At 39.1% G+C, this 16,328-nt stretch overlaps 1 long non-coding RNA gene across 5 annotated transcripts in view; it reads right to left on the reverse strand.

The window, feature by feature from the left end:
• Positions 1–6,910: 6,910 nt before the first annotated feature.
• The window catches only part of LOC106505903 (uncharacterized), a 46,884-nt gene continuing 37,466 nt past the window's right edge, over positions 6,911–16,328 (reverse strand). For 4 of the 5 annotated variants that reach the window (XR_014828475.1, XR_002338415.2, XR_014828476.1 and 1 more), the window contains one exon: positions 6,911–9,243. This is a non-coding gene — a long non-coding RNA (uncharacterized LOC106505903). The remainder of the gene's footprint in view (positions 9,244–16,328) is intronic. The other variant, XR_002338416.2, reaches the window with a different exon arrangement.

Consider the following 16,328-nt stretch of genomic DNA (forward strand, 5'->3'; position numbering starts at 1 on the left):
CCCACATGATTTTTTTTTTCAATGTGCATGTTTCTCTATAGCCAAATTGATGCTTCACTAGAAGTATCTCTAGAATTGCCTCTTCCATAACTGTCTTGCCAACACCAATCATTTTTTTTGTTTGACATCTGTGCCCATGTGAGAAAAAATATGTAATTGCTGTAGGGTTTTGGCTGCACCTGCAGCATGTTAAAGTTGTTGGGCCAGGGATTGATCCTGAGCCACATCAGTGACCCAAGCCCCTGCAGTGACAACTCAGAATCCTTGACCCACAGTGCCACAAGAGAACTCCTGTAATGGCTCTTTTAATTAGCATTTCTATGGTTAGTTAGGTTGAATGTTTTTCATGTGAGGATGAAATTTTTAAAATTTCAGTGGACTTTTATAAGTGGGCAGAGAGCATGATCATATTTTTTAGAGCTGTAATTTGGGTGAGAGTGTGGCACATAGGTGTCTGGAGGAGACTGGTGTCAGGAACACTGAGAGGATACCTGGGTGATGGTCTGGGTATAAACCAGGCAGGGAAGCAGGAGATCTGACAGCATTCCATCTCCACCTCTGACTTTTCAGGCTTCCTGATTTCCCGTTACATTTTCCACTTGGAAAAGTTAGCACAGCAATAATGCCTTGACACAATGAATCTCATGACATTCCTAATCTATTTAAGTTTGGGGGAGATTTTAGAATTCTCCTGAGAGGTTCATTTCTCACTTCCCACCTAGGGAATCAATAGTTTAAGGAATATGGCTGCAAGATGATGAATTTTGTCCCCCTATGACTTCTACGTAGGGAAAGTGGAAATAGATTCTGTGGATCCAAACACTCTAAAAAATACATTGATCTGCTCCTGGCTTTTGCTAGTATTAGTTGTCTCTTGGCTTTTACTTTAAAATCCTTATATGTTACGTTTTTAAAACAGAGAAATGAAACATACATAGTCAGGTTTTAGCTCAAGCAAACCCTGATGAAAAAAACGACCAGCCCTCTGTAATTCTGAGCTGAATTGTAATTCTTTGTTCTCTGTAGACTTCAGATAAAAGGATTCATGTGGGATGGTAGATAGGGCGGTTTTAATTTGGATCAACTGGATTTACTGCTGGATTTTTTTTACACCAGCCATGCTAAGAGGCAGGGTCTTTGTTTTCAGCAATTATCAAACTAAGCCTAATTAAACTTGCTTTGCTTTGATGTGCTGTAATGTTTTCCATAATTTTATATTCTGAACCCATTTTCATAAGTCCTTGTTTGAAATCAAGGATAGACTATGGATTCATTTTATATCTGTCATGCCATGATTTAGTATATATCTACTCAGGTTTTAAGATGCTTACTTTTGGTCTATAGAATTCAACATTCTTCTTATGCTTTTGCAATTTGGATACATAGGCTTGTGTTTAAATAAATTATGCTAATATACTGAATACGATAGATATATGTGGCAGGAAAGTGCAAAGATTCTCAATCCTAACAATTAAATACAGATCTTAAACTAGAGAATACACTCTTCTAACTTATAAAATGCAATTGATTTCCCTTTTTGCTGTTTTGTTCCTTAAGGGAACTATTTTTTAAAAAGCCTCATTTGGCCAGTTGACTCCATGTATATTTCTTTTGTGTAGGTGCATTCAACAAGATACTCCATTGTCTTTTTTGTGTTCACAAGTTGTTCATTACCCACTTAGCGGTGCTTCCATTAGATCTCTTGCTTTATGGGTGTTAGCCTAGAGGATGTGAGTGTTTTTTAAAGAGAGTTTTTTCTTCATTGTCAAATAGAAATAATATAAAACATATTTACTTCATTCAGCTAGTACCCTACTTGGGGTTCTCATTAGCTTCCATGCTCTTTGCTGCCTTTAAAAAGGGACTGACTGTTTTAGTTATTTTTAACTTAATTTCCTGTGGTTTCTAGCCTATCAGTTGGAATGGGCAAAGGAGAAAAAAAACCTGATCAATTGCGTTGCATGAATTCCTCCTTCCTCCCACAGGTGAAGGGGACTTGCATATGAAGACCCTTTTAGGCATTTTTGAACAAAGTAATGCCTCTCTCTTCGAGATGGGTCATGAAGAAGTATTACTCTTGCCCGTTTCTATAAAACAGGAAAACTTAGAGCTAAATTATCATCAACATTATGAAAACTTTGTATTGCAGGGCACAATTTGATATGTTTAAAAACCTTCTGTTGAGGTATAATACACGTAGAGGAAAGGGCATCTGTTGTAAGCGCACAGATCAATGAATTTTCACAAATTGAACACACCTGTTTAACTAGTACTCAGATGGAGAGAGAACATTGCCAGCACCCCCAGGACACCCTCATGCTCCTTACCAGTCCTTGCTCCTCTCAACCTACCCTCCCCGAGTAACCACTGATGTCCAACAACATAGCTTGGTTCTACCTGCTTTTGTGCATTATATACATGAATTATATAGCATGCACTGTTCAATGTCTACCTACTTTCATTCAATATTATGAGTGTAAGATTCAGTCTTAGCTTTTTTTTTTGCTGTTGTTTTTTAGGGCTGCACCCACGGAATGTGGATGTTCCCAGACTTGGGGTGGAATTGGAGCTGCAGCTGCAGGCCTACATCACAGCTCACGGCAATGCCGGATCCTTAACCCACTGAGCAGGGCCAGGGATTGAACCTGCAATCTCATGGATACTAGTCAGGCTCGTTACCCCTGAGCTACACTGGGAGTTCCAGTATTGTTGAATGTAAGTGTAGATGTTCAGTCTCATTGCCTTGTGGTTTTCCTTGGTAGGCCTCTATACCACAGTTTATCTGTTTTACTGTTTAGGGAATCTTTCTGGGGTGGGGGTGAGAAGGCTCGGGAAGAGGGGCCAAATGACTTTGTGTTTAACATCCTGTACCAGTACCCAGTTAGCAGGAACTGTCAGCAAGCTAAATAGGTTTGGTTCTATCCTCTAAGTATTTGTTCATTTTAGATAGTAAATACCTAGAGGAAAGGGACCAGCTTTGTTAACTTCCTCCTCCCCACCAACTCAGTGACTCCTACAAAGGCAGTGAAATTAATGTTGATAGGATTCAAAAGAGCTTGTCCACATGGAGAAATAATAAAATGCAATTAAGAGGATATAAAACATGAGACATAAGAAAAATAGCACAGGGCCTTCCAAAAGTAGAGCCTGCTAAAGGATAGAGAAAGCGGAAGAAAAAATAACATAAAACAGCATGAAACAATCCTTATTTATCTTGCAATCACATAAATGAGCCTAATTAAATAGACTTTGTAGGGCTCTACTAAATCCCCTGATAAATCATATAAATAAAACAGTGCCTTGGTTTGTTATTTTCTTGTTTGCTGCTATACAGTAACTTGCCCTGGTCTCCCATCTTTGATCATTTTAAATGTGTTTTATTCAATTCACATGATTCTCCCCTCCCACACCGATCTTCAAAGTAGCAGCTGAACTGAAGAAACCAATAATTGTATAAAGTTGATATTCATCATAGCCACGTAAATGTTTGGTATTATAGCCAATTTTGCTTTTCTTTCTTTTTTTATTTTTTTTTATCATTTATTTATTTTTAATTTTTATTTATTTTTTTTCCACTGTACAGCATGGGGACCAAGTTACACATACATGTATACATACTTTTCCTCCCATTGTTGTGTTGCGATGTAAGTATCGAGAAATAGTTCTCAATGCTACACAGCAGGATCTCATTGTAAATCCATTCCAAGAGCAATAGTTTGCATCCGTTAACCCCAAGCTCCTGATCCCTCCCACTCCCTCCCTCCCCTGCCAGGCAGCCACAAGTCTATTCTCCAAGTCTATGATTTTCTTTTCTGTGGAAACGTTCATTTGTGCTGTATATTAGATTCCAGTTATAAGTGATATCATATGGTATGTGTCTTTCTCTTTCTGACTTATTTCACTCAGTATGAGAGTCTCTAGTTCCATCCATGTTGCCGCAAATGGCATTATGTCATTTTTTATGGCTGAGTAGTATTCCACTGTGTATATATACCACATCTTCCTAATCCAATCATCTGTTGATGGACATTTGGGTTGCTTCCATGTCTTGGCTATTGTGAATAGTGCTGCAATGAACATGCGGGTGCATGTGTCTCTTTAAAGTAGAGTTTTGTCTGGATATATGCCCAAAAGTGGGATTGCTGGGTCATATGGTAGTTCTATGTATAGATTTCTAAGGTACCTCCCTACTGTTCTCCATAGTGGCTGTACCAGCTTACAGTCCCACCAACAGTGCAGGACAGTTTTGCTTTTTTAGTTTGTTTTTTTGTATAGGGCTTCACTTTGGATTCTGTAAATTCTAGGGTTTTTTTTTTTTTTTTTTTTTTTTTTGGTAAAGCACATGATAGCTTCTATTTTTTTTTCATTTCTTCTTTTGACTTGATTGAAGTTGCTCCACAATCTTAATACTCAGTACACTAATACATGAATAATTGTTGCCGTTTCTCAGCAAGCGATAGTAAGATAATCACTTATACCAGTGCAATACGTAAATTATTCACTAAAGCATATAGTGCCTATTTGAATATATTACTGCTTTCTACTAGAAAAAGCATTGAATGTTTTATTGAAGTCTCTCATTTTGATTAAAAAATTAAGATGGCCTGTTCCTTCTGGTAATTTTGGAGAGTTAATGATTTGGCTGCTTTAGTCACAACTTGTTAGAAAACGGTGGCCACTGCTATAATAAGAAGGATTTTGCAAGGCTGCCCATTCATCCCAGCCTCACATCCCTTTTCTCTCACTCTTCCTGTTCTGGGATGGAACCTGCCAAGTGAAGCATCAGGATCCAATCATTGCCTCAGGCTCTGATTTCTAGGGAATCTGGGTTAAGATAATGTTTTACCCATTATAGAAATTTTGCCCTAATTAGAGATGGAAATACATTTGAATGTAGAGAAAAATTCTTCTTCAATATTTATTATAGAGCATTTAATTGCTTTTATTAAGTTTCTACTAGGAATGGGGGGGATGGAGCCCAATAAAGTCATGATAAATTGCAGTGGACATTGACAAATATTGACTTAGTATCACCCCAAACACTTACATGGGTTTACCGAGTGGACTCATCCACACTATGAAATAATCTTTTATATTACTTTTTTTTGAGGAAATATGTGTGTGTTTGTTTGGTTTGGTTTTTTTGGGGAGGGTTTTTTGTTTTTGTTTTTGTTTTGCTTTTTAGGGCTGCACCTGTGGCATACGGTAGTTCCCAGGCTAGGGGTCAAATTGGAGCTGTAGCTGTTGGCCTACACCACAGCTCATAGCAACACCAGATCCTTAACCCACTGATCAAGGCCAGGGATCAAACTCACATCCTCTTGGGTATTAGTCAGGTTTGTAACCTGCTGAGCCATGATAGGAACTCCGAGGAAATGTGTTTTGAAGTTGAATGAGATTATTTTCTAAACAATGCCTTCATCTGCAAAAAAGAATGTGCCTCTCCTAGCAGATTCCATGTTGCTTTCCATGAGACCTTATCATGATGGAGGAAGCCCGTCCATCATTTACTTTTACATTCAAGTAAAACTTCTTGAACTATTAAAAAAAAAAGATCAGAAAATGTTACCTTCTTCCAAAAAATGTTGATATATAATATGTTTTATAAAATTACTAGGTAGCACTGATATTTGACCACTTGAAAGATTTCCTACAAATTCTAGTTTCCAGAAAGTAATTTCTCAATTCTAGTGAATTCCTCAAACATGCAGTATCTTGTAAGACCAAGGTCTGTCTACGTTTTTACCCACATGCAAACAAAAATCAACTGAACCAATAACTTAGACTTTTGTGCAGGCCTTCTGGTGTATTGAATGTCATTAATATATTGGCAGGAAAAACATGTATTTAATAAGGGGTTAATATCCAAAATATAGAAGGTACTCATACAATTCAGTACCCCCCCCCAAAAAAAACCCAGTTTAAAAATGGGCAAAGGATCTGAGTAGATATTTTCCCAAAAAAGAAATACAAATGCCTAACAGGTACATGAAAAGATGCTCAAAAACCACTAATCATAAGAGAAGTTCAAATGAAAGCCAAAGTGAGATATCACCTTGCATGTGTTAGGCTAGCTATTATCAAAAAGACAAGAGATAACAACTGTTGACAAGGATGTAGAAAAGAGAGAACCCTTGAACACTGTTGGTGGGAATGTAAACTGGTATAGCCATTATGGAAAACAGCATGGAGGTTCTTAAAAAACCTAAAAATAGAGCTATCATACAATCTAGCAATCTCTCTTCTGGGTATATGCTATACGCTTAACGGAAATGAAATCAGTACCTGTAAGAGATCTCTGTGCTCTCATGTTTATTGCCACATCATTCACAAAAGCCAAGATATGGAAACAATCTATGTATCTGTAGATGGATGAACAAATAAATTGTGGTATATATAACATAATATTATTTAGCCTTAAAAAAGGAGTTCTCTTGTGGCACAGTGAGTTAAGGATTTGGTGTTATCACTGCAGTGGCCGATGCCGTGCATCAGGTTCTATCCTTGGCCCAGGAACTTCCATATGCTGTGGGTTTGGCCAAAAAAAAAAAAAAAAAAAAAAAAAGGAGATCATGCCACTTGTGACATGAATGAAATGGGAGTGAATGAAAATGAAATAAACAAGATAGAGAAAGGAAAAATGCCTGCTTGATCTCACTTACATGTGGAATCTAAAAAAGTCAAATACGTAGAAGTAGAGAATAGAATAGTGGTTACCAGGGGCAGGGAGGTTGAGGGAGAAGGGGAGATGTTGGTCAAAGGGTACAAAGTTCCAGTTGAGTAGGATAACGCTAGAGATATAATAAATAGCAAGGTGACTATAGTTAATAACACTGTTATCAAATACTGTAAATTCGCTAAGAGAATAGATTTCAAGTACTCTCATTATACACACAAAAGGGCAATGAAATGAGAAGACATTAATTAGATGTTTATTAGATTATTAAATCATTTTGCTATGTATGTATATCAAATCATCATATCATACACTGTAAATATATGCAATTTTAATTTTTTAAATGGGCAGGAAATAGAATTTCCAACTGATGACCGATGTTAATATTCAGGATTTAATAATGAGAATTGGAATCCCTGGGAATCCCCAGGAATCCCCAAAGTCATAACTTATACTGTAATTTTTATATTATTTTATTCATGAATTTTAAAATAATGTGACCAGGAGTTCCTGCCGTGGCTCAGTGGTTAGCGAATCTGACTAGGAACCATGAGGTTTCGGGTTCCATCCCTGGCCTTGCTCAGTAGGTTAAGGATCTGGTGTTGCTGTGAGCTGTGGTGTAGGTTGCAGACATGGCTCGGATCCCATGTTGCTGTGAGCTGTGGTGTAGGCCGGCAGCTCCAGCTCTGATTAGATCCCTAGCCTGGGTACCTCCATATGCCGAGGGAGCGGTCCTAGAAATGGCAAAAAGACAAAATAAATAAATAAAATAAAATAAAGTAATGTGATCATAAGTAGTGAATGATTTTTCTGTGATAGTGTTCTATCAAAGGTCTTCTATCAAAAAAATCTACCCTATGTAATAAATGCCTGGTTTATATTAACTGATATATCATGAAAAAAGTATACATTTCAATACCATGCAAAAATGATGTTTATTTAAACACTTGATATTTTAAAAAATGCTAAAAGGAAGGAATTTTGGCACCAAATAAAGGTCAAATAAAATAATTTCAAAATTTGAAAGATACCACAAATATTTAATATTAAAAGTTGTCATTCTCAAATGAAAAATTTAAAGCACATCAAGCATTAATTGTCCTGTCAAATAATTTTGAGGTATTCCTGTTGTGACTCAGCAGAAACAAACCTGACTAGTATCTGTGAGGATGTGGGTTCAATCCCTGGCCTTGCTCACTTGGGTAAGGATCTGGTGTTACTGTGAGCTCTGGTGTAGGTCACAGAAGTGGATTGGATTTGGCATTGTATGGCTGTGGCATAGGTCAGTAGCTGCAACTCTGATTCAACCCCTAGCCTGGGAACTTCCATATGCTCTGGGTGTAGCCCTAAAGAGCAAAATAATAATAATGTAATAATAGTAATAGTAGTAATAATAATAGTAATAACAGCAATTTTGAGCTCTTTTTCTGACAAACATTTTGAATGTAGAGACATTTCTTTAAATTTGCATTGGTATTGGTAGAATTGTTAAGAGTGCATCCAAAATCATCTTCAAGTTGAATACCAAGGTTCATATTGCTGTATTTCAACTCATTTCCTTTTTTAACAATACAAATATTTTTTGCTTTTTCCTATTTTGATTTTGCTATTGAAATCAATATTTCTCTTGCTAATTCAGATTTGAGATTTATTTCTAAGTCCATTTTGAATCAATCTATGACAGTTTTTTTGCCTGCACCCATGGCATGTGGAAGTTCCCAGAACAGGGACTGAACCTGAGCCACAGCAGTGACTCAAGCTGCTTCAGTGACAATGCCAGATCCTTAACACACCTCATAGTAAAAGAACTCTGACAGTTTTTACATCTTATTCTCTTTGCATTTTTTTCTGATAAACTATTTATAAGAAACGAAAGTCTATAGAGAATACTCAAACCCTGGAAAACACCAGTAAGCCTTATTGAGCAGTATTCAAATAATGTAATATTTGGATATCCTAGTAAATTTAACAGTACTACACAGATTACATGTTGGCATAGCTAATTTAAGGACTTATTTTGCTTCCAACTCTTATTTCTTAGAATATCACTCATGGAGTTTATATAATGTATTCAAACTTAGTAATACTCATTTTGTTTGCAAATGATTTACCATTAGCAGCAGACTGGCCCCATGAGCACATACTTATAATAGGGCAACTATGAGCAGACTGATGACATTTGTGACCACTTTCCTCCTGCACATCCTGTCCAAGTTCCCAGAAATGTCAACCTTAGCATGGCCTCCATCTGGCAGCACTTCCTGCTCTTGCTTTTAACTTGGTATCGAGAGATTGCTTCAAACCGGCACTGCTTGTCTGATGATTGCCAAACATCAATTCTCACAGGAGAAATCCCATTTTCTTGATTTTTTGACCGATTTTTCTTAGGCTTCAGAAAAAGAGCCTTAATATGCTCTTAGGAAGGAGCACTTCCTAAAGGAAGGCAGGCACACTGGCTGGGCCTTAGAATAATACTTTAGCATTCAGAGTGCTGGGAAGCTTCTGGGCACTGTTGGACCTTGCTCTTGGGAGTGGTTTTCCAGCTCAGCTCCTTTGTACTCTGAGTCCTAAGGAGAGAAGGAGCAGAAATAAGAAGACGGGGAAGGTCTTCACTGTAAGCTCTATGCCAAAGTAAGTCCTCTAACACTGTAGGACCAATAGTGGGGGCAGGGCTGCCATTTTATGAGCATCAGGAGCTAGTACATGTGGTATTGATGACCAAAACTCTTAGTGAGCCCCAGGGGAAGAGGCAGTAGGGAGATACTAGCTTCATGTGGGCTTGTAAGTAGCTAGGTCTGGGAAGCAGGTATATCTACTGGATCAGAAAGCATGAACATGGTAGCAATCCCATTGGTATGGGGAATTTGCTTATTAGCATATTTGAGACCCCTGGAAATCCCTAGAAAGGAGATTTTGAGAGGGGTCAAGAGTTTTATAATGGAGGGTGGGGGAAATATGACTGTGAATGAGATTACTGATCACCCCTGATGTCACCATAGCAACATGTGTCTCAAGAAACCAAAAAGAATAAAACCCTTGGCATACAAGGCTCTCTTCTCCTCTTACTAACAAAAGCCTTTAATCAGCAAGCAGTTGACTATCTTCATGCTATCACATGGGTATAAAAGGGCTAGATCAGGCCATTCATACTTCTTTGCATGACTGGAAAAGGATCGACCACTGCTTTCCTCAAAAGTTTGATATGAGCCTAGCAGCAAATTGTGTTGTTCCAAGAAGCCTATGATGATCTTGAAAGACTTTTAGGATGAGAAAATACTTGGGGACCCTTGACCAAGAGTTCAGTGTAAGTTTTTTTCTTTCGACTTTAAAAAATTTTTAATTTTAATTAATTAATTTTGCTTATTTATTTATTTTGTGTATAGTTGATTTACAGTGTTGTATCAATTTCTGCTGTATGGCATAGTGACCCAGTCATACATGTAACTTTTTAAATAGAGTTGATGCTCATCAAGGAGTATACCAGTTGACTAAGTTTTACCTTTATTTATAGTTTTTGTTTTGTTTTGCTATAAGAGTCAATTTCAGAGCACAAAGCATAATCTCTACCTTCTGACTTCAGTAGACATTATCAAAGATGCTGTATATAGTGCAAGCAAGTTAATGGAGAACTGTTTTCAAGAACGATATGATGATCACCTCTTACAAGGTGATGTATGAGCTGTCATGGTTGAAATCTTCTGTATGGTTTAGTTTCCTTAAGCAGTTTCTCATAGGTATTCATCAGTGTATTTTCTCCCCATTAATGCTTCAGGCTTGACCAACCTGAAGAGCAAAATGACCTATGGAGGTGGCACATAATAAGCTAGAGTATTCAATATTAGATGGCTCAAGCCATTCATATTCATTTTACTGTAGATAAGCATATAGATCTAAATATTAAGCAAACATTTCACCACTGCATATGGAAGACACACAGGGAAGAAGGCATGAGACAGTAAAGCAGTTAAAACCCCTGGGGCAACAGGTGGCTGCTTTTAACTCTAGCTACAGTGAGGGAAAGGGTGAGGGTGGTGAGGGAGGGCTGTTTCATGGTGGAGACAGGGCTTAATCTTAGGAAAAATGACTGCTGCGTGGTAGGGGAGTATTTCAGGCTGAACTCAGGATTAAAGGCCATTACCCCATCTGAGGACACACAGAGGCTCTGCAGAGTGAGGGCTGGTAATAGAGTCCTTTGGCATTGAAGGGGAATTGCCTCCTTAGTATTTCCTACATTTCTTGGTTTTGTGAAAGGCAAACAGGGGCAGAAATCACTAGAGCAATAAAAATGCTCTTAATGTTTTTGAGGCACGAAACAGGTAGAGTGAATTTTGAGCAGTTGTGGACAGCAGCTAGGAGCACTTTGAAACCAGAAAGCAAATGGTCTATTACGGGACCTGCAGGAAAGCTGGCAGCAAGACACCTCTATCATCTAGACACCCAAGCCAGACTTGGAGTCATTGACGACTCCTTTAATTTCTTCCTCTTACCCTCGGATGGGTTGTTTCTAGTTTTTTTTCCTCTTAAGAACTATATGGCTATGAATATTTTGTACATATTTCGTGGTGAATTTGTGCAAGAATTTCTATAAGATAATGCCAAATTGGTTTCAAAACTGATTGAGCCAACATAAAACCCAGACACAATACATGAATCTTGAACTAGGGAAAAAATGCAAAAGACATATATGGGACAATTGGGAAAATTTGAATGTGGAATGAACAGTGGGTGATACTGTGATTAGTGTTAATTAAAAAAATATGAATGGTATTAGAGTTACGTTAGAACATGTCCTGTCCTTATTCTTTCTTAAGGGCATTTAAGAGTGAAGTGACAATATATTTATAGTTCATTTTCTTTTTTCTTTCTTTTTTTCTTTTGGCTTTTTAGGGCTGCACCTGTGGTATATGGATGTTCCCAGGCTAGAGGTTGAATCTGAGCTGCAGCTGCAGGCTGCAGCCACAGCAGCTCCAGATCTGAGCCACATCTGTGACCTACGCCACAGCTCACAGCTCATGGCAACGCCAGATCCTCAACCCACTGAGTGGGGCCAGGGATAGAACGTGCATCCTTGTGGATACTAGTTAGGTTTGTAACTCACTGAGCCACAACAGGAACTCCTATAGTTCATTTTCAAATGCCTCAGCAAAACAGTGTATATCTGGAAAGAGACAGAGAGAAGAGAGAAAAAGAGTGAAAGAGAGAGAATGGTGGAGGGGAGGAAGCAAACATAGCAGAATGTTGGTGGACCATTTACATATGTTTGAAAATTTTCAAAATAACAAGTTATGAGAAGAAAAAAGAGTTGGAATGATTAGGGCCTAGTTAGGAAAACAGAAACCACTCCAGGTATTTCAAACTGGGATGTTATTACAAGGAATTGGTTTCATAGGCATTGGGAGGGGTGGAAGAGAGAAAGGAAGGAGGTGGGACTGGAGGACCGAAGGGAAGAATCAGTGATACCCAGAGATCTGAAGGTGCAGTGCCCTGGAGCTCCACCTACAAGCCAGTGCTGGGCGGCGAGACATTATTGCACTTGGTTCTGGACCCACCAAAGAAGAGGCAATATCTGGAGCACAGCTGGAACTGCTGAAAGTGGCACTGCCTCTCCCAGGCTGCTGCTATCCCGATCACCTCCCCATAACTACCACGGCCGCTTCATCAATAATTGCCACCAAGGGCCAACACCAGAGCCAGAAAACTCCCTTCCCCCTCCACCCTCTCTTCTCCACCAGCAACTTGCACTGGTGAAGCCTCAGGGGAAGCCAGCAGCAAAGGATCCTGGGAAATGCATTTTGCAGACTCCACACCCCAACAGAGAGCAGAGTAGGGAAAGAGGATGTGGTTCTCAGAGGATTTGGAAGCAATGGATATACACCCTCACCGGCAGTAAACAAGAGTTCCTTCTGCATCACATCTTTGTGAGCACTTGGTATCATCTGACTTGTAATTTTTTTGGTCTGGTGGGAGTTTTAATTTGTATCTCTACTCATTCATCATGGCTGGTTTACATGTGTCTTCCTAGGAGAAGCTAATTCTGACTCTTAAGCAGCTTCTCCTGCTCTATTCTGCCATTGTACTCTGGATTTCTGCACTGCACTCATTACAATTAACAAAGATATATTTGTTTGTGAGATGATTTGATTAATATTGATCTACTTCACCATTGTGTAAATTCCACCAGGGCGGCATGTGTCTTTTGTTTTCTGCCGTATTCCTAGAACCCAGCACATCGCCAGGCACATATTAGGTACTTTATTTACATGTTGGATGGATGGATGAAGAGGGGTCAGATATGCCACTAACTCTGTGTGATATGAGAAGAGGACTTAGGGGTTCCCTGGTGGCTCAGTGGGTTAAGGATATGACGTTGTCGCTACTGTGACTCGGGTGGCTGCTGTGGCATGGGCTGGATTCCCTGGCCTGGGAACTTCCACAGGCCAAAAATGGCATGGCCAAAAAAAAAAAAAAAAAAGGATCTAGACTGGATTAAGAAGAGGGACATTTCCCATTTCCCATTACTCCTGGTTATGAGATCTATCAGTCACTGTGTAGGGTGTGGTTAATACCAGAACCCCAAGGAGTTGTGCCATTCTTTATAATTTTTTCTATATATTTTTAATAATTTTGTTGCAAATATTAACTGTTAACAAATTGCATATAATTCCTTCTGTAACAAGTCACTCACAATTAATGAATTACAGAATCTGGAATAAAAAGGCCTCTGGATAGAGTTTGGTAGAGGGAGGTTGGAATTAACTGGAACCTCAGCAATAGTGACTGGCTGTTCTAGTTTGCCTGGCACTGGACTGTCCCAGGAAACCAAAACCATAAATCTCCTAGGAAAACCCAGGGATAGGTTGGTCACCTTAGCCAAATACCATTTGAAGTCACCACCCTCAGCCCCAACTGGGAAGCCATAAAGCATCAGCCTTTATAGGGAGGAATCTAACCTGATTTGAATTAATTAACTCTTCTGCCAGGTTGAAAACAGTGTTAAAGTTTAGGTTAGGACTTCTCATTGTGGCTCAGTTGTTAACAAACCTGACTAGGAACCATGAGGACGCGGGTTTGATCCATGGCCTTGCTCAGTGGGTTAAAGATCTGGCATTGCTGTGAGCTGTGGTTTAGGTTGCAGATGCGGCTTGGATCCTGCATTGCTGTGGCTGTGGTGTAGGCCAGCAGCTGTAGCTCTGATTCGACCCCTAGCCTGGGAACCTCCATATGCCACAGGTGCGGCCCTAAAAAGACCAAAAAAAAAAAAAAAAGATGTAGGTTAATTTTAAGAGATAGTATCTAGTATCAGTGTTAATATCAGGTCTATGGTTGTACATTGCGCACATTTTGGAGAGAGTTTTATTTGCCGTTTGTTACTTCTAATATTTATACATGACATGACCAAACTGATCAATAATTTTCAATGGATAATATTAGATGTATTTCTTAAAATTTTTAATCAAAATATAGTTGATTTATAATGTTGTGTCAATTTCTGCTATATAGCAAAGTGACTCAGTCACACACACATACACATTCTTTTTTTAATATTAGTTCCAATGGATAATATTAACTATATCAAGGGGAAAAACTCCCCTAACGAAAGAAAGGAGGCCAACAGTAAAGGTGCAGCCCCAGGGACAGTGGAAATTGTGGTCAATTGTGCTGGGTGACCCCAGAGGTTGTGTAGATGCTACGGGCCTCGCCCAAGTCTGTCACTTGGGCACCACGCCCATCTCTAACACCAGAAAAAGGACCTATTGCTTGAGACATAGCACTTGGTTACATGGACAGCATAGCACTTGGTGACATGGACCAAAAAATGTTTGAGTTTCCAGAAAGCATCTTCAGGCGGTAGAGTCAACTTCATGAATGCCACCTCCACTGAAGGGTGAAGTGGCTCAGTCTTGGCTGCATTTTGTGAGGCTTCGTGCAATAATTTTGTGAAGTTGCATTTACGAATTTTGTAGAACATCCAATAGAATCCATGGATGCCCATTAACTGATGTTATGGCAAATAGTGAAGTATTGAGAAGCCTCTGTCTTCTTTGTGAATTCTCTCCTCCGCTGACTCTGTTTACACCCCTCCCTCTCGATTAGTTGCTTTTCTCCTTTTAGGGCTGCATCTGAGGCATATGGAGGTTTCCAGGCTAGGGGTCTAATTGGAGCTGTTGCTGCCAGCCTACACCACAGCCATAGCAACGCCAGATCCTAGCCGTGTCTGCAACCTACACCATAGCTCATGGCAACACCGGATCCTTAACCCACTGAGCGAGGCCAGGGATCAAACCCTCAACCTCATGGTTCCTAGTCGGATTCGTTAACCACTGAGCCATGACGGGAACTCCACATTTAGTTGCTTTTTTGATTGCCCTTTCTTCCCTTTCCTCCCAGCACCCGGTCACCAGGATTCTCCCTTTTGTTTTCTGGCTGCTCTTTCTTATCCTTTGGGCTCCATTTCATCCTTGTCCTCAGGGCCACTCTGTCCTTGCTTGTCCTCTTCTCACTAAACACACTGCTCCCAGCATGATGTCATCATAGCATCATTTCTTAGAGCAAAAATATGATTTTGAAACAACTCAAGGTTTCAACAGGGCAGCATTTGATAAGTATAGGTTGTTCTTTAGGTGGAATACGGTGCAGCATTTGGTGAAAACTGAACTCTATGAATGCATTTATTGACCCAGAGAGATATTCATGGTATTGCTTGGTTAATAAACCATCTTATACTATTTCATGTATAATGTGGTCTAATTTGCATAAAAAATAGATAAATAGGCAGCGACACTTGAATGAATGTTCACCAAATATTAACAGTTTTTATCCCTGGGTGGCAGAATTATGTGATTTAAGCATTATTTCTGCTTGTCAACAATTTCTAGTTTTTCTACAAGGCACATCTATTTCTAGTGGAATAAAAAGAAATATATTCTGCTTGAAAAAAATTCTCTTAGGATATGAATCCCAGTCAGCCAGCTGACTGCATTAAATTCTGCAATAAATATTTAACCAATCATTTGAGGTGCAGAGTCAGCTCCACTCAGGGAAGAAGGCCATGCTCCGTTACCTACCAGTCTTTAAAGACAGATTTTTAAAATTCTGATAGAAGCCCACTTCTCTCTCTCCCCCCTTTTTTCCTGGAGACTTGTACTACAGAACAGTAATAAACAGGTAAGGAATGATCAGATCTTGACTATGGCATTATTTTATTGTTGCAATTATTGTAAGAGCCTACCTCATGCAGAGTGTGGGATGCATTCAACCCACAGGAAGGCACAAGACACCGAAGCACTCACTCAACTGCTTGTCCTGTCCCTGGACATATGTAACAGGTACCAACGCTTACACACTTAGACGAATGTTCTCAAAGCTACATGTAGCCTTTACTATGATTATAATAAAATATGATGTTATTATAATAGTAAATGACACTATTATTATTCAAAGCCTTTTTAGAGAAGTCTTTTCTGATCAGTAGTAATGATGGTTATTTTGGTAAGCAGTGGGTCTGTATGACTGCTCTATATGTGTTTTCTCATTTTAACTGCGCTGATCTGATTTTACTTAAAAAGAGACAGGCTCAGCGAGGTCAAGCCACTTGCTCAAGATCAACTAGTAAAGGGTGAAACACATTTCAGACCATTTCTGCCTGGCTCAA

The sequence above is a fragment of the Sus scrofa genome, chromosome 14, assembly GCF_054392235.1.
Source record: "Sus scrofa isolate SSC_HxYL_T2T_F1_AM1 chromosome 14, Sscrofa_HxYL_maternal_Yorkshire_Landrace_v2.0, whole genome shotgun sequence".
Lineage (NCBI taxonomy): Eukaryota > Metazoa > Chordata > Mammalia > Artiodactyla > Suidae > Sus > Sus scrofa.